Genomic DNA, 24,251 nt, shown 5'->3' on the forward strand with positions numbered 1-24,251 from the left:
TTAAAATCCCCCTTCCCCCTAACACAACAATATAAATATATTTATTTTTATTTCTTGTTATTTTTTGATAAAGAACTAATAGATAGAGTGAAGAACACATCCTCATCGAATTCCGATGATACGGTATATAACTTTTATAGTTTGTTTAAAACCCACGTCACTAACCCATCTCAATATTCATATAAAAACCTTTATAAGAATATTTAAAATTTATATTTCGATATTTCATTGATTTATCACATAATCATACTTGACATCATAGGACCCGTTCTATCACAGTAAGATGGTTTTATTTCCCCCCTTCCCCCAAAAACAATCTTTTAATAAATTTAACTTTCGAATATTTTTTAAATATATCTAAAGCTCTAATAGATAGAAAATTAAAATAATCAGAATTGTCTTTAGAGTACACCTTATATCAGGGGAAGATGGTTTTAAAATCCCCCTACCCCCCTAACTCAAAAATTTCCAAAATTATACTTTAGAAGCTTTTTTAAATATTTCTAAAGCGCTAAGACATAGAGTACTAAAAACATCAGAATCGACTTCAGAGGACACGTTATATCACGGGAAGAGGTTTTTAAAACCCCCTTCTTCCCAAACTCAAAATTTTCTAAAATTCTACTTTAGGAGCTTTTTAAATATTTCTAAAGCGCTAAAACATAGAGTGGTACGGGAAGAGGTTTTGAAAATCCTCCTTCAAGGAGGATTTTCAAAGCACTCTACGGGAAGAGGTTTTGAAAATCCTCCTTCCCCCCAAACTCAAAATTTTCCAAAAGTCTACTTTAGAAGGTTTTTTAATTATTTCTAAAGCGCTAAGACATAGAGCGCTAGAAATATCGGAATCGACTTCAGAGGAAAAATTATGTTATGGGAAGATGTTTTTGAAATCCCCCTTCCCCCAAACTCAAAATTTTCAAAAACTTTACTTTCAAAGCTTTTTTCAATAGTTCTAAAGCGATAAGACATAGAGTGCTAAAAACATCAGAATCGACTTCAGAGGACACATTATATCACGGGAAGTGGTTTTTAAAATCCCCCTTCCACCAAACCACAAAATTTTCAAAAATTATAATTTCGAAGCTTTTTAAATATTTCTAAAGCTCTAAGACATAGAGTGCTAAAAACATCAGAATCGACTTCAGAGGACACCTTATATCACGGGAAGTGGTTTTTTAAATCCCCCTTCCCCCTACACTCAAATTTTTCAAAAATTATTCTTTAGTAGCTTTTTAAATATTTATAAATCTCTAAGACATTGAGTGCTAAAATCATGATAATCGACTTCAGAGGACACGTTATATAACGTGAAGAGGTTTTTAAAATCCCCCGGCCCCCCCAACTCAAAATTTGCCAAAATTATACTTTAGAAGCTTTAATAAATATTTATAAAGAAATAATAGATAGAGCACTACAAATTTCAGAATCGACTTCAGAGGACAAATTATGTTACGGGAAGATGTTTTTGGAATCCCCCTTCCCCCCTAACTCAAAATTTTCCAAAATTCTACTTTAGAAGCTTTGTAAATATTTCTAAAGCTATAATAGATAGAGTGCTAAAAACATCAGAATCGACTTAAGAGGACACCTTATATCACGGGAAGATTTTTTTGAAATCCCCCGACCAACAAACACAAAATTTTAAAAAAATTTACTTTAAAAGCTTTTTTAAATAGTTCTAAAGCGATAAGAACTAGAGTGCTAAAAACATCAGAATCGACTTCAGAGGACATGTTATATAACGGGAAGTGGTTTTTAAAATCCCCCTTCCACCCAAACTCAAAATTTTCAAAAATTATAATTTATAAGCTTTTTAAATATTTCTAAAGCGCTAAGACATAGAGTGCTAAAAACATCAGAATCGACTTCAGAGGACACGTTATATCCCGGGACGTTGGTTTTAAAATCCCCCGTCCCCCCAAACTTAAAATTTTCTAAAATTCTGCTTTAGGAGCTTTTTAAATATTTCTAAAGCACTAAGACATTGAGTGCTAAAAACATCAGAATCGACTTCAGAGGACACGTTATATCACGGGAAGAGGTTTTTAAAATCCCCCTTCCACCCAATCTCAAAATTTTCCAAAATTATACTTTCGAAGCTTTTTAAATATTTCTAAAGCTCTAAGAGATAGAGCTCTAAAAATTTCAGAACTGACTTCAGATGTAAAATTATTTTACTTGAAGATTTTTTTTTAATCCCACGTCCCCCGAACCTCAAAATTTTCCAAAATTATATTTTAGAAGATTTATCAATCTTTATAAATATTTAATACATAGAGATATAAACTAATCAGACTCGACTTAAGAGGACACCTTATATCACTGTAAGATTTTTTTTAAATCCCCCGACCACCAAACTCAAAATTTTCAAAAAATTTACTTTCGAAGCTTTTTTTAATAGTTCTAAAGCGCTAAGACATACGAGTGCTAAAAACATCAGAATAGACTTCAGAGGACACGTTATATCACGGTAAGTGGTTTTTAAAATCCCCCTTCCTCCCAAACTCAAAATTTTCCAAAATTCTACTTTAGAAGCTTTTTTAAATATTTCTAAAGCGCTAAGACATAGAGTGCTAAAAACATCAGAATCGACTTCAGAGGACACGTTATATCACGGGAAGAGGTTTTTAAAATCCCCCTTCCCCCCAATCTCAAAATTTTCGAAAATTCTGCTTTAGTAGATTTTTAAATATTTCTAAAGCTCTAAGACATTGAGTGCTAAAAACATGAGAATCGACTTTAGAGGACACGTTATATCACGGGACGAGGTTTTTAAAATCCCCCTTCCCCACAATCTCAAAATTTTCAAAAATTCTTCTTTAGTAGCTTTTTAAATAATTATAAATCACTAAGACATTGAGTGCTAAAAACATGAGAATCGAATTCAGAGGACACCTTATATCACGGGAAGAGGTTTTTAAAATCCCCCTTCGTCCCAAACTCAAAATTTTCTAAAATTCTACTTTAGGAGCTTTTTAAATATTTCTAAAGCGCTAAGACATAGAGAGCTAAAAACATCAGAATCAACTTCAGAGGACAAATTATGTTACAGGAAGATGTTTTTTATGTCATGGTAAGATGTTTTTGAAATACCCATTACCCATTGAAATTTTGACAAAGCAACATTTTACCTTAATTTTCAGTTATCAGTTTCTTTTTCTCTGGCTATAGTTCTGAAAATGCAATTTCAGTTATTTGAGTATAATCTTAAGCCATGTTTAGAATTAAGAATCAATGTCTTATTTCCAAAATTTAGGAAATGTATTTGCATATATTTAAAACCTTATAAGTTGGGATTGAGAAAAATTTTGAAGCTGAAAACAATTTTGTTGTACTTCATTTAAACAGAAGATCTATTTTGCAAGGTTCTGTTGCTATTACTCACAAATTTTTAAAGTTGATTCAAAGTTTTAGAAATCCCCCTTACCATTCCTCCCATTCCCCCTTCATACTCTAAAATCTGGTTGATAAATTGAAATTTGAAAAGCCTTATTTTCCACGGGGGTATTTTTTTTGGGGGAGGGGGGATTTTCCGTGAGGGTATTTCCCGTGGGGAGGGGGGTATTTTCTGCGGGGAGGTATTTTCCGGGGGGGATTTTCCGGCGGGTATTCGCCAAGAACCACAAATTTGATGGTATGAGTTTTATTAAAATCTTTTACTTTTAGGGGTTGTTTCCCCTTTTACGAAACTCAGACAAATTTGTTAGACAGGCAATTTATCAACCAGATTTTAGAGTATTATTCCGGTGCAACACGTTGCAACGAAATGGTCAGCTTAGATTAGTATAAGCAGGGGCACCACGAGCAGGTTGCTGACCACCGGCCCCCCCCCCCCCCCCCCCCCGCTATCAAATCTCCTTTCAACTAACCTTCGCACCCTCGAAAGAAAATTTCTATATAAGTTCCAACATTTTTTACATATTTTAAATTGCGGATGTAAAAAAGAAAAGCAAAATTTTTCAACATTATAGGATTAAGCTATTTGAATATGTTTGATGTGGTTACCCAACTCAAAATGTTAAGGGGTTTCCAAAAAAAATAATCAAAACGAATATAGATTATTCGGTACTTGTGCATTATAAATAGCCCACCACTATAGACTGTACGAGGAAACCAGACAAACGGGTATTTGTTAGACAAATGGATCGCAAAGCGTGATTTCTTATTGCGTTTACAATATTTAAACTGTGGTTTTTTTTTGTTTAGTGAGGGAAAAAGGTACCTTGGTTAGGTTACATATTTAATATATGCTATGATTTTCCCCCCCCCCCCGCCGGTGCAAATATAAATACCAACATTTTTTATAAAATATTATATATTAATAAAATTTTATTTTATTTAATTAACATTAACAAAACTAAACTTCTTTAGTGTATAGTGTTGGATTATTTATAATGCACAAGTACCGAATAATCTATAGTCAAATATTTACTTCTGCCCCCTCTCTCCCCCTCCCTATTGACACTTTAATAATGTCTTGTAGCTTCAAGAATCAAGATTGCTACACTAAACTATTTGGACAAAAACATTTGAACTGCTTTAAGAACAAATGGGGTTAGATACTGTAAATTGCCAAATTTTCTGTTACAATGTTTTAAACATTAATTAGTAAATAATACCCATAAAAAACAAATTAGTTGGGGTTATAAAGCTCCAATATATATTTCATGAAATGGTGCATTCTTGAGGAGATTGAATATTTTTTTTGAAATAGTGCTCTGCCAGATATCCTTCCATATGTTCTTCTCTTCTGCCATATCTGGGTGTATTGTCTTGAACTTTATGCCAGTGTCTTTTGATGTTTTGTGTGTGAGCACCTGTTGCAGGGTCAACAAAATATGCTGTGGTTGACGCGTAAATGCTGATAGCCCTGGCTAGCCAGTCAATCGTAGGCCCTCCAACAGTCGCTGATAATTGTTGTCCCTGGCAGGATTCGGTTTTGGATAATTCCCAACAACGTGGAACTACTTCTATCCGGCACAGAAACTATGAATGAATTACCAGTTCCTCACTCTATTCCACCAAATACCCATTTACCCTTGACAATCCGACCACTATTATATTTATGCTTCCCAAAATGGGCTTCATCTATCTCAACAATGACTCCTTCTCCTCCCAAAGGAGTGAAGTTTGAATGACCTATGTACAGACAAACCTCTTTGCAGAACTGGCTCCAATCCACAAAGGTTTGTTTACAACAAGTAACATTGTTGATCATGAAATCCTCCCTTGGAGGCAGAATTTGAAGCCAAATTATCAAAAAACGGAAATTTTCTAGCTCAGAAAGGTATGAACGAGCCATCCATGTTTTGTCATAGATCGATTTTGAAAAATTACACTTTACCTGAGAATATTCACGGCCACCTCGGATAGGTATAAGCCTAGACTTCTGGCAACGGAACGAATTTCTATATTTTACGCAAATCTGGCCACAAATATCGCAATTCCTGCTTCTCAATAACATGCCATGGTTATAATACAACTCTAAGACTGCCTCAATAGTAGAAAATTGAACGATACCACCACAGAAATTTATTTCACAAAAGTTGCAAGACATATCTCAATAATTGTCATTTACAGACTGAAGCTGTAACTCGTAATATCTATTGCGGCTTTAATTAATTGTTTCATTGTTAAACGGCGGGAATAGTCGAACAAAGATAACAGTGAATTGGGTTATGAATATATTGGAAAGATAGGTCAACTTAGTATGGGTTTTTCCTGCATTTGAAATAGTCGCTTCTTAACAGATGTAAATATCCTCGTCGATTCTGATGTTTTTATCACTCTATCTATTAGTGCTTTAGAAATATTTGAAAATCTTATAAATTATATTTTTTGAAAATTTTGAGTTTGGGGGGAAGGGGGATTTTAAAAACCTCTTCCCATGAAATAAGGTGTCCTCTGAAGTAGATTCTGATGTTTTTAGCACTCTATCTATTATAGCTTTAGAAATATTTAGAAAGCTTCTAAAGTAAAGTTTTGGAAAATTTTGAGTTTGGGGGAAGGGGGATTTCAAAAACATCTTCCCATAACATAATTTGTCCTCTGAAGTCAATTCTGATGTTTTTAGCAATCAATGTATTAGAGATTTATAAATATTTAAAAATCTACTAAAGAAGAATTTTTGAAAATTTTGAGATTGGGGGGACGGGGGATTTTAAAATACACTTCCCGTGATATAACGTTTCCTCTGAAGTCGACTCTGATATTTTTAGCACTCTATGTCTTAGCGCTTTAGAATTATTTAAAAAGCATCTAAAATATAATTTTGGAAAATTTTGAGTTTGGGGAGAAAGGGGATTTAAAAAATATCTTGCAATATCATAATTTATCCTCTGAAGTTGATTCTTATGTTTGTAACGCTATATGTCTTAGCGTTTTAGGAAAATTTAAAAAAACGTTAAAAGAAATGTTTTGTAAAATTTGAGTTTTGGGGAAGGGGGATTCCAAAAACATCTTATCAGTAAATTAATTTTACTCAGAAGTAGAAAACTATATTTGTAGCTCTCTATGTCTTAGTGCTTTAGAAATATTTGAAAAAAACTTCTAAAGCAGAATTTTTGAAAATTTTGAGTTTGGGGAGAAGGAGGATTTTCAAAACCTCTTCCCGTAGAGTGCTTTGAAAATCCTCCTTGAAGGAGGATTTTCAAAACCCCTTCCCGAAGCACTCTATGTTTTAGCGCTTTAGAAATATTTAAAAAGCTCCTAAATTAGAATTTTAGAAAATTTTGAGTTTGGGGAGAAGGGGGATTTTAAAAACATCTTCCTGTGATATAACGTGTCCTCTGAAGTCGATTCTGAAACTTGTAGCGCTCTATCTATTAGTGCATTATAAATAATTAAAAAAGCTAATAAATTAAAATTTTGGAAAATTTTGAGTGAGGGGGGAAGGGGGTTTTTAAAAACAACGTCCCGTGATATAACATGTCCTCTGAAGTCGATTCTGATGTTTTTAGAACTCTATCTATTAGAGCATTAGAAATATTTAAAAAAGCTTTTAAAGTAAAGTTTTGTAAAATTTTGTGTTTGGGGGAAGGGGGATTTCAAAACATCTTCCCGTAACATAATGTGTCCTCTGAAGTCGATTCAGATGTTTTTAGAACTCTATCTATTAAAGCTTTAGAAATATTTAGAAAGCTTCTAAAGTAAAATTTTGGAAAATTTTGAGTTAGGGGGAAGGGGGATTTCAAAAACATCTTCCCGTAACATAATTTGTCCTCTTAAGTCGATTCTGATGTTTTTAGCACTCAATGTATTAGTGCTTTAGAAATATTTAAAAATCTACTAAAGAATAATTTTAAAAAATTTTGAGATTGGTGGGAAGGGGGATTTAAAAAACATCTTCCCGTGATATAATTTGTCCTCTGAAGTCGAGTCTTATGTTTTTAGCACACTATGTCTTATTGCTTTAGAAGTATTTAAAAAAGCTTCTAAAATAGAATTTTGAAAAATTTTGAGTGTGGGGGGAGAGGGGATTTAAAAATTATCTTCCCATATCATAATTTATCCTCTAAAGTTGATTCTGATGTTTGTAGCGCTCTATGTTTTAGCACTTTAAAAATATTTAAAAAAGCTTTAAAAGTAAAATTTTGAGTTTGGGGGAAGGGGAATTTCATAAACCTTGTCCTATTCCAGAAATGGTACTCTGAAGTAAAGTCCGATTTTTGTAGCACTCTCGGTCTTAGCGCTTTAAAAATATTTAAAACAACTTATAAAGTAGAATTTCGGACCATTTTGAGTTTAGGGAGACGGAGGATTTTCAAAACCTCTGTCCGTAGAGTGCTTTGAAAATCCTCCTTGAAGGAGGATTTTCAAAACCCCTTCCCATAGCACTCTATGTTTTAGCGCTGTATAAATATTTAAAAAGCTCCTAAAGTAGAATTTTAGAAAATTTTGAGTTTGGGGAGAAGGGGGATTTTAAAAACCTCTTCCCGTGATATAACGTGTCCTCTGAAGTTGATTCTGAAACTTGTAGCGCTCTATCTATTAGTGCTTTAGAAATATTTAAAAATGCTTCTAAAGTAAAATTTTGGAAATTTTTGAGTTTGGGGGGAAGGGGGATTTTCAAAACCTCTTCCCGTGATATAACGTGTCCTCTGAAGTCAATTCTGATGTTTTTAGCACTCTTTGTATTAGCGCTTTAGAACTATTTAAAAAAGCTTCGAAAGTAAATTTTTGTAAATTTTTGTTTTTGGTGGAAGGGGGATTTCAAAAACAACTTCCCGTTATATAACGTGTACTCTGAATTTGATTCTGATGTTTATATCTCTCAATCTCTTAGAGCTTTAGAAATATATATAAAGCTACTAAATAATAATTTTTGAAAATTTTGAGATAGGGGGGAAGGGGGATTCCAAAAACATCTTCCCGTAACATAATTTGTCCTCTGAAGTCAATTCTGTAATTTGTAGTGCTCTATCTCATAGTTCTTTAGAAATATTTAAAAAAGCTTCTAAATTAAAATTTTGGATATTTTTGTGTTTGGGTGGACGGGGGATTTTAAAAACCTCTTCCCGTGATATAACGTGTCCTCTGAAGTCGATTCTCATGTTTTTAGCACTCAATGTCTTAGTGCTTTAGAAATATTTAAAAATCTAATAAAGAAGAATTTTAGAAAATTTTGAGGTTGGGGGGAAGGGGGATTTTAAAAACCACTTCCCGTGATATAACGTGTCCTCTGAAGTCGATTCTGATGTTTTTAGCACTCGATGTCTTAGAGCTTTAGAAATATTTAAAAAGCTTCTAAAGTAGAATTTTTGAAAATTTTGAGTTTGGGAGGAAGGGGGATTTTCAAAACAACTTCCCGTGATATAACGTGTCCTCTGAAGTCGATTCTGATGTTTTTAGCACTCTATGTCTTAGCGATTTAGAAATATTTAAAAAAGCTTCAAAAGTAAATTTTTGTAAAATTTTGAGGTTGGGGGTAGGGGGATTTAAAAAACATCGTCCCATAACATAATTTTTCCTCTGAAGTCAATTCAGATATTTATAGCACTATATGTCTGAGCGCTTTAGAAATATTTAAAAAACCTTCTAAAGTAGAATTTTGGAAAATTTTGAGTTTAGGGGGAAGGAGGATTTTCAAAACCTCTTCCTATAGAGTGCTTTGAAAATCCTCCTTGAAGGGGGATTTTCTATACCTAGTCCTGGACCACTCTCTGGTTGAGAGAGGGTGAAATGTTGAAACATATTCGACAGTAGACTTTTATAACAGTGTAGAGTATGGTAAGATCGGGGGTTTTACAAATCTCGTCCTATGATCTACCGGATCATCGGAAGTCGAGTCTGTTGTTTGTTTTACTAACTGTATTATAGCTATATACATTATTAAAAAAGATTCTAAAGTATAATTTTGTAAAATTTTGAGTTTGGGGGGAAGGGGGATTTTAAAAACCTCTTCCCGTGATATAACGTGTCCTCTGAAGTCGATTCTGAAAGTTTTAGCGCTCTATCTATTAGTGCTTTAGAAATATTTAAAAAAGCTTTTAAAATAGAATTTTGGAAATTTTTGAGTTTGGGGGGAAGGGGGATTTTAAAAACATCTTCCCGTGATATAAAGTGACCTCTAACGTCGATTCTAATGTGTGTGGAGCACTATCTCTTAGAGCTGTAGAAATATAGAAAAAGCTTCTTAAGTATAATTTTGAAAAATTTTTAGTTTGGGAGGAAGGGGGATTTTCAAAACCACTTCCCGTGATATAACGTGTCCTCTGAAGTCGATTCTGATGGTTTTAGCACTCTATCTATTAATGCTTTAGAAATATTTAAAAAGCTTTTAAAATAAAATTTTGGAAAATTTTGAGTTAGGGGGAAGGGGGATTTTAAAACCCTCTTCCTGTGATATAACGTGTCCTCTGAAGTCAATTCTGAAACTTGTAGCGCTCTATCTATGAGTGATTTATAAATATTTAAAAGCTTATAAAGTAAATTTTTGGAAATTTTGAGTTTGGGAGGAAGGGGGATTTTAAAAACCACTTCCCGTGATATAACGTGTCCTCTGAAGTCGATTCTGATGTTTTTAGCACTCTATCTATTAATGCTTCCTAAACATCTTCCTATGACATAATTTGTCCTCTAAACAGGATTAGGTTATTTTTACTGTTCTCTCTTGTGAAATCCTTTCCCTAATTAAGACAGTTTATATGCTTTAATCAACAGAGGTGTTCGGCATGTGCCTGCTAAACTTCAGTGTAAGGGTGTCTGATAATGCCAGTGTGACATCACAACTAACTAGGTTTAATATAACATAAATCTAGTCCTTAGGTGTGGAAAAATAAATGTCTTAGGATTTAAATCGGATTTTGGAATATATTTTAATGAACAAGGTTAAAAGCAGAAGTTGTGTAAGGTAAGCAGTGATTTATATTTATGATAGTAATATAGGATGAAATATGAGTTAAAAACAACTAGTAATGTGCAGTAATTTACCATTATATAGAGGGGGGATGAGGGGAGGGAGGGACTTCAAAGGACCTTCCCGGGACAAACCTTAGCATGTACATCCATCCCTGAAAGTTTCATTTTCCTAACCCAACTCCTTTCCAAGATAGGCAAAAGTAACTAAAGTAGAATTTTACCCTAATTACTGTATTATACCACCTAGAGACTTAATTTTTGTATCAAAAAATTTCTGAAGAATTTCTGAACAAGTAGGTTACTAATTCAAATAGTTTCACTTGTACAGCAACTCCTATTTTTGAATTTACTAACAAGTGACAATTCTGCCAAAACTTGGACATACAAACCACTAACCTAGGCTATTCTGAGGAAGTGTTGATTATGTAGTCTATATATGTCTTGGATTAATGACAGGTCCTAACGTTAGCCATGAAGTGTGCTGATAGAGCAGAGTTTGAATCATGGGTCTCCTATTACCAATCTGAGATCAAAGACACTGAAGAACTATTAAAATCTTATTCTATTGATTATTTAGGTGCTCTAGAAACCTGCTTCTGTTGAGACAATCTTCCTTGTATGAAAATGTCCAATATCAGACGTTTTACAGTTTGAAAACACTGCTACTGCTAGTTTCGTTTTCATCGTATACTAAAACCATATTTAACTAAAATCCTTAAACGCCGTTGTCTTAAATAAAATTTTCAATTTTCGGATTGAAGTTTTGCTACCTTCAAGCAGCACTGAGAGACTGGGACAAAAGGTTCGAATCCATAACATCCCAATGATGTTCCAACCATAGCTGTGGAAGACCAAAGGACCATTAAAATTTCAGTATACTGGCACTTCTCCCCAACCACTACCCTCCCCCTTCGATAGACTCCGGGCTCCGACATCAACCCCGCGATCAAATGCAGTCTAAGGCCAAACTCTTAATCCACTAAAAACGGATGCACTCAGGGGTACTACTTGAATTTGGTACCTAATTACACCTATCGCAAAAATTGTTGACCATTCCTTCACTTCTCGCGCTAAGGACAACAACCAAACTTTAGGTTTTTTTACGAATCTTTCAATCTAGCTTTACATACCATCAACTTCCTATACATTGCCTTAGGTATGCTTAAAAATGCTTTTTTTATTAATTTTTCAATTCGTTACCGATTTTCCAGAAAATTCTTCATTGAAAAACCAATGAAACTTTTAGCTTTGGCTAACATAGGAGCCACTCCAAAACATAACCTCGAATATTTCAGGATGGTTTTTATAATGCTTTCCAAAATAGACATTATCGCACTAGCCGTTTTAATTCCTAAACGACCGGTCTGGCCCTCATTTCAAATACTATTGTAAACATCCTTCAATAGAAAAAGAATAGCTGTTATGTTGGAAGTATTCTAATTTCGTTTGGAAGAGTAGCACGAGGCATATCCAAGAGGCAGTGCAAAGACATTCGTTAGGTCAAACAACACAACTGACTCACTTTTATCAAGTGTGTCTGTCTATTTTGACCCAACAAATTTTGACTCGTTTCTTGAGGAAACCATGTGTACGTGGCCATTTTAGATGAAACATTAGTCAAAGTTTGGTTTTTGCTCATAATACACGTTGTTTGAAATTCAAATAATAGCCTTCAGTATCTTACTGTATACTAAATTAAATGGGTTTTTCCCATTAAAATTGTTTTAAATGCATGGTATTTTCTATATTTAAGGGGGTACAGCTGATATCAGTGGTGTCGTTGAGGAGGGGGGGATGACCAGGGGGCTAGTTGCCTTCCCAGTAAATTGGAAAAAAACTATAATTCATTAAGTAGCTTTAAAGCTGTTGCTCGCTCTAAGTGTCAAATTTGCTTTTTACATGGAACAGTTAATTTGTTTTTAATTATTCCATGCTCGTTTTTAACATAAGGAAAACGATAAAATAGGAGTCCATTAAACATCATAATATGTTCTGTATTAATATTTTTCCAAATATACTGCCTTTGAAAGCTTTTCATCAAGTGAAAATGTGAGACTAGTTAATGAAAAAGTTGAAAAATGTTCTAGGCTTCCTGTTTCACCACATTTACTCAGGTCAATTGTTTCCCTGATATTTAAGATGCTTTTATTTCCTAAAATCTATCAGTTCAAGATGAGATTCTCTTGTTTAAAATTTTCAAAAGTGGAAATGAATATATCCTCTACATCAGCAAATAGGACAGAAATGGCATCATTGAAGAGTAAAAAGGTAGATGTACAGTGAATATAATTTCCTAAATGAAAAAGAAATCATTGAAAAAATTCCTAGTGCTTTTTATACTGATATTCGTACTATAACTAGATAGGTCAAATTGGTTGTAGTTTGGTCTTGGAATTTGGTAGAGGGGGATCCGCTCCAGAAATCAATTTTTTCTAGTGTTTAATTGAATTCCGATTCTCTTATATGTAATTGAAATGTCTAATAAATTCTGATAACGTCCTATTCCTTACGTTTCGGAGTCACATTGGCTACTAACCCATAAATGAAGAACTGCCTCTATGTATAATACCATGCTGACTTCTTAATATTTTTGCTTTTGTAAATATTTCTTTTAACCAGTTCCAAAAAAGAATTTGCATAAATGTGCTAAGAATTATGACTGAAATAAGTCGCATTTCACACAATGCTAGCGCTACTTGTGGGACATTTATCTCTGCATCAGCATGCTCTACGAAATGTCTACTGAGAATAGAATAAAGTGAATTTAAACAAAATATTTAAATCCTGTAAATATGTATATCCCCCACAATTTAGAAATTTTGTGAGCACGTATAAGCGGTACCAGCCCATTTTGTTTTCTATAGTTATCAGTTTTATCATGCAGCACTAGGAGACCCAGCTTTGCTTGTGAAAGGAATTATAAACATAAATACTATATTCAGTTTAACCCCCATCCGGAAATACATAGCTCCCATACCCTGATTTATATAATAAAACTTTTGTATAAGTTTTATAGAATTCGATTTTTTTTTAAACCAAGATACAAAAGGAAAGGTAATTTTCAAACTCTAGGAGTCAATTTTACCTTCTAATTGGCATCCCTGGCAATTTTTAATTAATTTAAGGTTTTTGTAACAATGATGCCAAAAATTGTTCAGATTTTTTGGATATCCTTTGTCAATCTATGCCCAACGGACAAGTTAATAATTCTAACTTTATTTTTCGAGTGTTTTCTGATTTAAATGTGGTCCCTATTTAAATGTGAGGAATATGTCACAATATTGATTAAGTCTTAAAATTCAAAATTCATTCAAAATTACGAGCAAATGAATAGCGTGATACCCGGGGCTATTAGAACAGAGCATGGTTCAATTATGAAATTGAACAACTTGTGCTGGGCGTGGGGGTTTGGGGAAGTGGAGGGAGGATGTGTGCTGCAGCATTAGTAGCTAATCTGGCTGAAAAAAGCCGTGTGTATACGACATTCACCTTCACCCACCCGACAGCTTGTTTACTCTATACTAATGTCGTCTAAACCAGCTCATTGCTGACAATCAGAGGCAACGCTGTAGCGTTGCCTCTAGTAAAGGCCATACGGCTCCAACGTTTTATTATTTATTTATTATTATTATTTTTTTTTCCCAGAGGCACTTCATATGGAAGGGGTCGTCGTAGAAACTTCAAATGGGGCTCATTCGATTGGAAATCAAGAGTTCTAGTGCCCTTTTTAATAGTCGAAAATGATTGGGGGGCAACTAGTCCCCCTCCCCTACACCCATCATTCCCCCAAACACATCCAATCAAAATTTTGAGATAATTGTTTTATTCAGCGTAGTTGATTTCCAAATAGAAAATATATTTTTGAGGAGGACACTCCCCCACAATCCTCAGGGCAAGGGTTTTAATTTATGTCCTGGGGGCATATAAGGTTTTTATAGAAGGAATTGTCGTAGAAACTTCAAAACAGGCTCATTTGATTGGAAATTCAAATGGCTAGGGCCGTTTTTAACAGTCGAAAGTGATTGGAGGGCAACTAGCCCCCCCCCCAACGCCCCTCATTTCCCCAAAGACATCCAATCAAAATTTTGAGATAGCCATTTTGTTTAGCGTAGTTGATTTCCAGATAGAAAATATTTTGAGGAGGACACTCCCCCACAACCCTCATGGCAAGGGTTTTAAGTTATGCCCTGGGGTATATAAGGTTTTATAGAAGGCGTTGTTGTAGAAACTTCAACAGAGGCTCATTCGATTGGAAATGGAGAGTTATAGTGCCCTTTTTAATAGTCGAAAGTGGTTGGAGGGCAACTAGCCGCTCCCCCCCCCCCCCACGACCATCATTCCCCAAAACACATCCAATCAAAATTTTGAGATAGCCATTTTTTCAGCCTATTTGATTTCCAGATAGAAAATGTATTTTTGGGGAGGATATTCCCCCACAACCCTCAGGGCAAGGGTTTTAAGTTATGCCCCGGGGGCATATAAGGTTTTTATAGAAGGCGTTGTCGTAGAAACTTCAAAATAGGCTCGTTCGATTGGAAATTCAAAGGGCTAATGTCCTTTTTAATAGTCGAAAGTGATTGGAGGGTAACTATCCCCCCCACGCCCATAATTTCCCCAAACACATCCAATAAAAATTTTGAGATAGCGATTTTGTTCAGCGTAGTTGATTTCCAGATAGAAAATATGTTTTTGTGGAGGAAACTCCCCCAAAACCCTCAGGGAAAGGGTTTTAAGTTATGCTCTGGGGGCATATAAGGTTTTTATAGAAGGTGTTGTCGTAGAATCTTCAAAAAAGGCTCATTCGATTGGAAATTCAAATAGATAGTGCCCTTTTTAATAGTCGAAAGTGATTGGAAGGCAACAAGCCCCCCCCCCCCCACACCCATAATTCCCTCAAACACATCCAATCATAATTTTGAGATAGCCATTTTGTTCAGCGTAGTTGATTTCCAGATAGAAAATGTATTTTTGGGGAGGATAGTCCCCCACAACCCTCAGGGCAAGGGTTTTAAGTTATGCCCCGGGGGCATATAAGGTTTTTATAGAAGGCGTTGTCGTAGAAACTTCAAAATAGGCTCGTTCGATTGGAAATTCAAAGGGCTAATGTCCTTTTTAATAGTCGAAAGTGATTGGAGGGTAACTATCCCCCCCACGCCCATAATTTCCACAAACACATCCAATCAAAATTTTGAGAGAGCCATTTTGTTCAGCGTAGTTGATTTCCAGATAGAAAATATGTTTTTGAGGAGGACACTCCCCCAAAATCCTCAGGGAAAGGGTTTTAAGTTATGCCCTGGGGGCATATAAGGTTTTTATAGAAGGCGTTGTCTTAGAAACTTCAGAAAAGGCTCATTCGATTGGAAATTCAAATAGATAGTGCCCTTTTTAATAGTCGAAAGTGATTGGAAGGCAACAAGCCCCCCCCCCCCACACCCATAATTCCCTCAAACACATCCAATCAAAATTTTGAGATAGCCATTTTGTTCAGCGTAGTTGATTTCCAGATATAAAATATGTTTTTGAGGAGGACAATCCCCCACAACCCTCAGGGCAAGGGTTTTAACTTATGCCCTGGGGGCATCTAAGGTTTTTATAGAAGGCGTTGTCGTAGAAACTTCCAAAAAAGCTCATTCGATTGGGAATCAAGAGTTCTAGTGCCCTTTAAAATAGTCGAAAGTGATTGGAGGGCAAATAGCCCCCCCACGCCAATCATTCCTCCAAACACATCCAATTAAAATTTGGAGATGGCCATTTTGTTCAGCGTAGTTGATTTCCAGATAGAAACTATATTTTGAGGAGGACACTCCCAAACAACCCTCAGGGCAAGGCTTTTAAGTTATGCCCCGGGGGCCTATAAGGTTTTTATAGAAGGCGTTGCCATAGAAACTTCAAAACAGACTCATCAGATTGGAAATTCAAATGGTTAGTGCCCTTTTTAACAGTTGAAAGTGATTGGAGGGCAACTAGCCCCCCCCACGCCCATCAGTTCCCCAAACACATCCAATCAAAATTTTGAGATAGCCATTTTGTTGAATCTGGCTGAAAAAAGCCGAGTGTATGCGACATTCACCTTCACCCACCGGAAAGCTTGTTTACTCTATACTACTGTCGTCTACACCAGCTCATTGTTGACAATCAGAGGCAACACTGTGGCGCTGCCTATAGTAAAGGCCATACGGCTCCAATGTTTTAATATTTATTTGTTATAAATTTTGAGATAGCCATTTCTTTCAGCGTAGTTGATTTCCAGATAGAAAATATATTTTTGAGGAGGACACTCCCCCACAACCCTCAGGGCAAGGGTTTTAAGTTATGCCCTGGGGGCATATAAGGTTTTTATAGAAGGCGCTGTCGTAGAAACTTAAAAAAACGCTCCTTCGATTGGAAATTCAAAGGGCTAGTGCCTCTTTTAACAGTCGAAAGTTAGTGGAGGTCACCTAGCCCTCCCCCCACACCCATCATTTCTCCAAACACATCCAATCAAAATTTTGAGATAGCCATTTTGTTGAATCTGGCTGAAAAAAGTGAGTTTGGCTGAAAAAAGCCGAGTGTATACGACATTCACCTTCACCCACCCGAAAGCTTGTTTACTCTATACTACTGTCGTCTACACCAGTTCATTGCTGACAATCAGAGACAACGCTGTAGCGTTGCCTATAGTAAAGGCCATACGGCTCCAAAGTTTTATTATTTATTTATTATTATTTTTTTTTTTCCCAGAGGCACTTCATATGGAAGGGGTCGTCGTAGAAACTTCAAAAAAGGCTCATTCGATTGGAAATCGAGAGTTCTAGTGCCTTTTTTAATAGTCAATAGCGATTGGAAGGCAGCTACCCTCCCCCCAAGTCCATCATTCCCCAAACACATCCAATTGAGATAGCCATTTTGTTCAGCGTAGTTGATTTCCAGACAGAAAATACATTTTTGAGGAGGACACTCCCCCACAACCCACAAGGCAAGCGTTTTAAGTTTTGCCCTGGGGGCATATAAGGTTTTATAGAAGGCGTTGTCGTAGAAACTTCAAAAAACGCTCATTCGATTGAAAATCGAGAGTTCTAGTGCCCTTTTTAATAGTCGAAAGTGATTGGAGGGCAACTAGCCGCCCCCACGCCCATCATTTCCCCAAACACATCCAATCAAAATTTGGAGATGGCCATTTTGTTCAGCATAGTTGAATTCCAGATAGAAAATATGTTTTTGAGGAGGACACTCCCAAAGAACCCTCAGGGCAAGGCTTTTAAGTTATGCCTCGGGGGCCTATAAGGTTTTTATAGAAGGCGTTGTCGTAGAAACTTCAAAATGGGCTCATTCGATGGGAACTTCAAATGGCTAGTGCCCTTTTTAACAGTCAAAAGTGATTGGAGGGCAACTAGCCCCCCCCCCACACCCCTCAGTTCCCCAAACACATCCAATCAAAATTTTGAGACAGCCATTTTGTTGAATCTGGCTGAAAAAAGCCGAGTGTATACGACATTTATCTTTACCCACCCGAAAGCTTGTTTACTCTATACTACTGTCGTCTACACCAGCTCATTGTTGACAATCAGAGGCAAGGCTGTAGCGCTGCCTATAGTAAAGGCCATACGGCTCCAATGTTTTATTATTTATTTATTATAAATTTTGAGATAGCCATTTCTTTCAGCGTAGTTGATTTCCAGATAGAAAATATATTTTTGAGGAGGACACTCCCCCACAACCCTCAGGGCAAGGGTTTTAAGTCCCTTGCCTCAAAGAGAAATCGAGAGTTCTCGTGCCCTTTCTAATAGTCGAAAGTGATTGGAGGACAACTAGCCCCTCCCCCCACGCCCATCATTTCCCCAATCAAACACATCCAATCAAAATTTTGAGATAGCCATTTTTTTCAGCGTAGTTGATTTCCAGATAGAAAATATGTTTTTGAGGAGGAAAATCCCCCAAAACCCTCAAGGAAAGGGTTTTAAGTTATGCTCTGGGGGTATGTAAGGTTTTTATAGAAGGAGTTGTCGTAGAATCTTCAAAAAAGGCTCATTCGATTGGAAATTCAAAGGGATAGTGCCCTTTTTAATAGTCGAAAGTGATTGGAAGGCAAAAAGCCTCCCCCCCCACGCCCATAATTCCCTCAAACACACCCAATCAAAATTTTGAAATAGCCATTTTCTTCAGCGTAGTTGATTTTCAGATATAAAAAATGTTTTTGAGGAGGACAATCCCCCACAACCCTCACGGCAAGGGTATTAACTTATGCCCTGGGGGCATATAAGGTTTTTATAGAAGACGGTGTTGCAGAAACTTCAAAAAAAGCTCATTCGATTGGAAATCGAGAGTTCACCAGCTCATTGTTGACAATCAGAGACAACGCTGTAGCGCTGCCTATAGTAAAGGCCATACGGCTCCAATGTTTTATTATTTATTTATTATAAATTTTGAGATAGCCATTTCGTTCAGCGTAGTTGATTTCCATATAGAAAATATATTTTTGAGGAGGACACTCCCCCACAACCCTCAGGGCAAGGGTTTTCAGTTATGCCCCGGGGATATATAAGGTTTTTATAGAAGGCGTTGTTGTAGAAACTTCAAAACAGGCTCATTAGATTGAAAATCTAATATTATTAATATTATTAATATTATTTATTTATTATTATTATTTTTTTTTTCCCAGAGGCACTTCATATGGAAGGGTGGTCGTAGAAACTTCAACGGGGGCTCATTCGATTGGAAATCAAGAGTTCTAGTGCCCTTTTTAATAGTCGAAAGTGATTGGAGTGCAACTAGACCCCCCCACGCCCATTATTTCCCCAAACACATCCAATCAAAATTTTGAGATAGCCATTTTGTTGAATCTGGCTGAAAAAAGTGAATCTGGCTGAAAAAAGCCGAGTGTATACGACATTCACCTTCACCCATCCGAAAGCTTGTTTACTCTATACTACTGTCGTCTACACCAGCTCATTGCTGACAATCAGAGGCAACGCTGTAGCGTTGCCTATAGTAAAGGCCATTTGGCTCCAATGTTTTATTATTTATTTATTATTATTATTATTATTTTTTTCCCAGAGGCACTTCATATGGGAGGGTGGTCGTAGAAACTTCAACGGGGGCTCATTCGATTGGAAATCGAGAGTTCTAGTGCCCTTTTCAATAGTCAAAAATGATTGGAGGGCAAGTAGGCCCCCTCCCACGCCCATCATTCCCCAAACACATCCAACCAAATTTTGAGATAGACGTTTTGTTCAGCGTAGTTGATTTCCAGATGGAAAATATATTTTTGGGGAGAACACTCCCCCACAACCCTAAGGGCAAGGGTTTTAAGTTATGCCCTGGGGGCATATAAGGTTTTTATAGAAGGCGTTGTTGTAGAAACTTCAAAACTGGCTCATTTTATTGAATATTCAAAGGGCTAGTGCCCTTTTTAACAGTCAAAGTGATTGGAGGGCAACTAGCCCCCCCCCCCACGCCCATTATTTTCCCAAAAACATCCAATTAAAATTTTAAGATAGCCACTTCGTTGAGCGTTGTTTTTATCTAGATTGAAAATATATACTTACGGAGGACACTACCCTAAGACCCTTGAGTAACGGGTTTTAAGCTATGCCCGGGGTTCATATAAATTTTTATAGAAGGCGTGTCGTAGAAACTTCAAAAAAGAAGGCTCATTTGATTGGAAATCGAGAGTTCTAGTGCCCTTATTAATAGTCGAAAGTGATTGGAGGGCAACTCCCCCCCCCCCCCCCGCCCCTCAGTCCCCCAAACACATCCAATCAAAATTTTGAGATAGCCATTTTGTTCAGCGTAGTTGATTTCCAGATAGAACATATATTTTTTAGGAGGACATTCCCCCAAAACCCTCAGGGCAAGGGTTTTAAGTTATGCCCCGGGGGCATATAAGGTTTTTGTAGAAGGTGTTGTCGTAGAAACTTCAAAACAGGCTCATTCGATTGGAAATCCAAAGGGCTAGTGCCCTTTTCAATAGTCGAAAGTGATTGGAGAACAACTAGCCCCCCCCCACGCCCATCATTTTCCCATACACATTCAATCAAAATTTTGAGATAGCCATTTTGTTCAGCGCAGTTGATTTCCAGATAGAAAATATATTTTTGAGGAGGACATTCCCCCAAAACCCTCAAGGCAAGGCTTTTAAGTTATGCCCCGGGGGCATATAAGGTTTTTGTAGAAGGTGTTGTCGTAGAAACTTCAAAACAGGCTCATTCGATTGGAAATCCAAAGGGCTAGTGCCCTTTTCAATAGTCGAAAGTGATTGGAGAACAACTAGCTCCCCCCCCAAGCCTATCATTTTCCCATACACATTCAATCAAAATTTTGAGATAGCCATTTGTTCAGCGTAGTTGATTTCCAGATCGAAAACATATTTTGAGGAGGACACTCTCCCAAAACCCTCAGGGCAAGGGTATTAAGCTATGGCCTGGGGGCATATAAGGTTTTTATAGAAGGCGATGTCGTAGAAACTTCAAAAAAAGGTTCATTCGATTGGAAATTCAAAGCGATAGTGCCCTTTTTAATGGTCGAAAGTGATTGGAGGGCAATTAGCCCCCCCCCCCCCCCTTCCAACGCCCATCATTCCCCCAAACACATCCAATCAAAATTTTGAGATAACCATTTTGTTCAGCGTAGTTGATTTCAAGATAGAAAATATCTTTTTGAGGAGGACACTCCCCCACAACCCTCAAGTTAAGGGTGTTAAGTTATAGCCTGGGGGCATATAAGGTTTTAATAGAAGGTGTTGTCATAGAAACTTCAAAAAAGGCTCATTCGATTGGAAATCGAGAGTTCTAGTGGCCTTTTTAATAGTCAGAAGTTATTGGAGGGCAACTAGCTCCCCCCACGCCCATCTTTCCCCCAAGCACATCCAATCAAAATTTTGAGATAGCCATTTTGTTCAGCGAAGTGGATTTCCAGATAGAAAATATATTTTTGAGGAGAACACTCCCCCACAACCCTCAAGGCAAGGGTTTTAAGTTATGCCCTCGGGGCATGTAAGGCGTTTTTATTGAAACCGTTGTCATAGAAACTTCAAAAACAGGCTCATTCAATTGAAAATTCAAAGGGCTAGTGCCCTTTTTAACAGTCGAAAGTGAATGGAGGGCAACTAGCCCCCCCCCCGCCCATAAATTCCCCCAAAACATCCAATCAAAATTTTGAAATAGCCATTTTGTTCAGCGTTGTTGATTTCCAGATAGAAAATATGTTTTGAGGAGGACACTCCCCCACAACCCTCAGGGCAAGGGTTTTAAGTAAAGTTTCCACCGTACTTCCCTCCCTCAGCATCATCTTGGCCCCCACCCCCATATAAAGAACACTCCAAATTTGACTTATTCTCAGATCACCAGGAAACCTTTCTCCCTTCCCTTGCACTTTATCCCCCCTGGCTACCCTATCAGCAGGCAGAACGATCCACAGGTAACACCTCCATGCAGAGTTTCTAAAACTTCAAATAGTAAGACGAATTCCACCGTAGTTCCATCCCAACTTAATAATATTCCCATAATTTGTCCGCTTTCCTCCTTTTCTCTCAAGCCCGGTCCAGTCCCGCCTTTTAATAATGCCTCAAAACCACCCCCTTACCCACAGCATCCTTCTCATAAACTTCAACCCTAAATAACTCCATCCCGAGTTGAAAAAAATCCCAATACCGAAATCGGTATAAATTTTCAACTTTCCTACTTACCAATGCTGACAGCCAGAATTTTGATAAACTTACCGAACTCGAGGGTATCTCTGAAATTCATAAAATTAATATTATTGCTGTGACAGAGGTTCAGTCCCAGAACCCAGATTTCCTAAAAATCAGTAATTATACTCAGTTTATAAAACTTCGCCCTCCCGATCACCCTCTCGGGAAAAAATGGGGTGGTATATTATTTTTTTTTCCGAGATAACCTCCAACCTAAACTCATCCCCACCCCCAACTTATCAGATTATGATGAAATTCTATGGCTGAGCCTTAGACCAAAAGTACTTCCCCGCCCTTTCAATTTAATTGTAACCGCCGTCTTTTATCATTCCCCTAACCAAAGTATTGACCAGAAATGCAAATTTATACAACGATTTCTTATAAGTGCTGACTTTTTGTTATCGAAGTATCCGAACGCTGGTATTTGCTTACTTGGCGATGCAAATGACCTGAGGATAGACTCTATCTGCACCTCTCTTAATATTAAACAACTGGTTAAAATATCTACAACGAAAAGTAACACCTCTCTGGATGTTATTTGTTCAAACATGAGTCAGTTTTACAACTCCCAGCAAGCACTGCCACCACTAGGAGGCAGTTACCACTATTGTCTTCTTTTTTCTCCCTCTTCAGCCATTGAACAGTCCTTTACTACCTCCATTGGGATTTGCCGTCCCCTCAGTGACACAGGCCTTTTTTCTTTTGGATCATGGCTGACCAGTGAAAGCTAGTCAGACCTTTATAATTCTAATAACCTTGATGAGAAAATTTTGATTTTTCACAGAAAACTAATTGATTCCTACTCATTATGTTTCCCAGGAAAAAGAAAAATCAGAAAATGCTCCAGTGATAAACCTTACATAAATAATCACTTAAAATGTTAATCTGCACAAAAATAAGCTTATTTAACAGGGGTAATTTAGCTGAAGCAAATAAGTTAAGAAAGGAATTAAAAAGTCAAATTAGAAAAGCTGCCCGAGCCTACTATAAAAATAAAATTAAATACGTGCGCCATGATAAACCAAAGAAATGGTACTCTGAAATTAAAAAACTTACCGGCAAGAGTCAAGAACAACTAAATTTTAATATAAATGAACCTCCAAATACCACAGATAATGACCTCATCAAGTTTCTGGCTGCTATTGTCCAGAGTCTCCCATCACTATCTTACGCACTTCCAGATATTCCTGATCCTTTTTCACTCCCACATATTTCTCCACTTGATGTTGTTAAAAAATTGAAAAACTAAAACGATCAAGCATTTGCCCTTTAGATATACTTGTTCCTCTGATTAAAGCTTTCAGTGATTACCTCTCAAAACCCCTATCCACCCTGTTTAATGAAATTACCGAATCTGGACAGTTCCCTCAATATTGGAAACAAGGCTTTATTACCCCAATCAAAAAGAAAAACGGGAAGCCTGGCTTTGATGGCATTCGTCCTCTTACCCTCACTTCAATTTTTTCAAAATTGTATGAAAGTTTTCTCGCAGACTGGCTTAAGATGAAAGTCCTCCCCTTCATTGATCTTAGATAGTTTGGTAATCTCAAATCCACGTCAACCTCTCATTACCTGATCCATCTTGTTGATATCATGGGTAAATTACTTGAAAAACCTAACACGTGGCTTAATCTGATTTCTATTGATCTTCAAAAAGCTTTCGATTTGATTAACCACAATTTACTCACAGATAAACTTATAAATGAATTCCACATTGAAACTTTCTTTGTTAAGCTCGTTGCCTCTTTTCTCTCTAATAGATCTCAAGCAGTTTCTAAATTGTTTCTCAGATCATCTCCCCATATTTAATGGAATTCCTCAAGAGACTATTCCAGGCCCTCTCCTTTTTTCTCTTATGATTAACAGCCGTTCAAGCCTTTATGAAAATAGGTATAAATTAGTCAATGACTTGACAGTTTTAGAGATATGTCGCAAAAACATGTTTAGCAACCTAATGGGCATACTCCAAGATATCGCCTGTAAGGCCTCTTCCCTTGACATGACAGTTAACCCTTCTAAATCCGCAATAGTCTCAGTAAGTTTCCTTAAATCCCCTCCCCTTTTTCTTACTCCTATTCCTCCTGAAACCTCTGTCACATCTCTTAAACTCCTTGGTGTTACAATTTCTTCCAATTTGAAATGGGATGCCCATATAAATAATATCCTACGACAAGCAAACTCCTCGCTTTCCTTCCTTAAACTTTTAAATAAATTCAGTTGCCCC

The 24,251-nt window shown here is 36.7% G+C and overlaps 1 protein-coding gene across 2 annotated transcripts in view; it reads right to left on the reverse strand.

Annotated features, from left to right (window-relative positions):
* Positions 1-11,056, reverse strand: part of LOC148953026 (uncharacterized) — a 60,705-nt gene extending 49,649 nt beyond the window's left edge. Inside the window, exon 1 of one of the 2 annotated variants that reach the window (XM_089087504.1) lies at positions 10,950-11,056. The gene's annotated coding sequence lies outside the window, so the exon portion shown is untranslated. Of the gene's footprint in view, positions 1-10,755; positions 10,890-10,949 lie in introns of those variants that run through there. The other variant, XM_089087505.1, reaches the window with a different exon arrangement.
* Between the last annotated feature and the right edge of the window lie 13,195 nt (positions 11,057-24,251).

The sequence above is a fragment of the Artemia sp. Qi Xiang Cuo genome, chromosome 4, assembly GCF_049724085.1.
Source record: "Artemia sp. Qi Xiang Cuo chromosome 4, ASM4972408v1, whole genome shotgun sequence".
Taxonomy (NCBI): Eukaryota; Metazoa; Arthropoda; class Branchiopoda; order Anostraca; family Artemiidae; genus Artemia; species Artemia sp. Qi Xiang Cuo.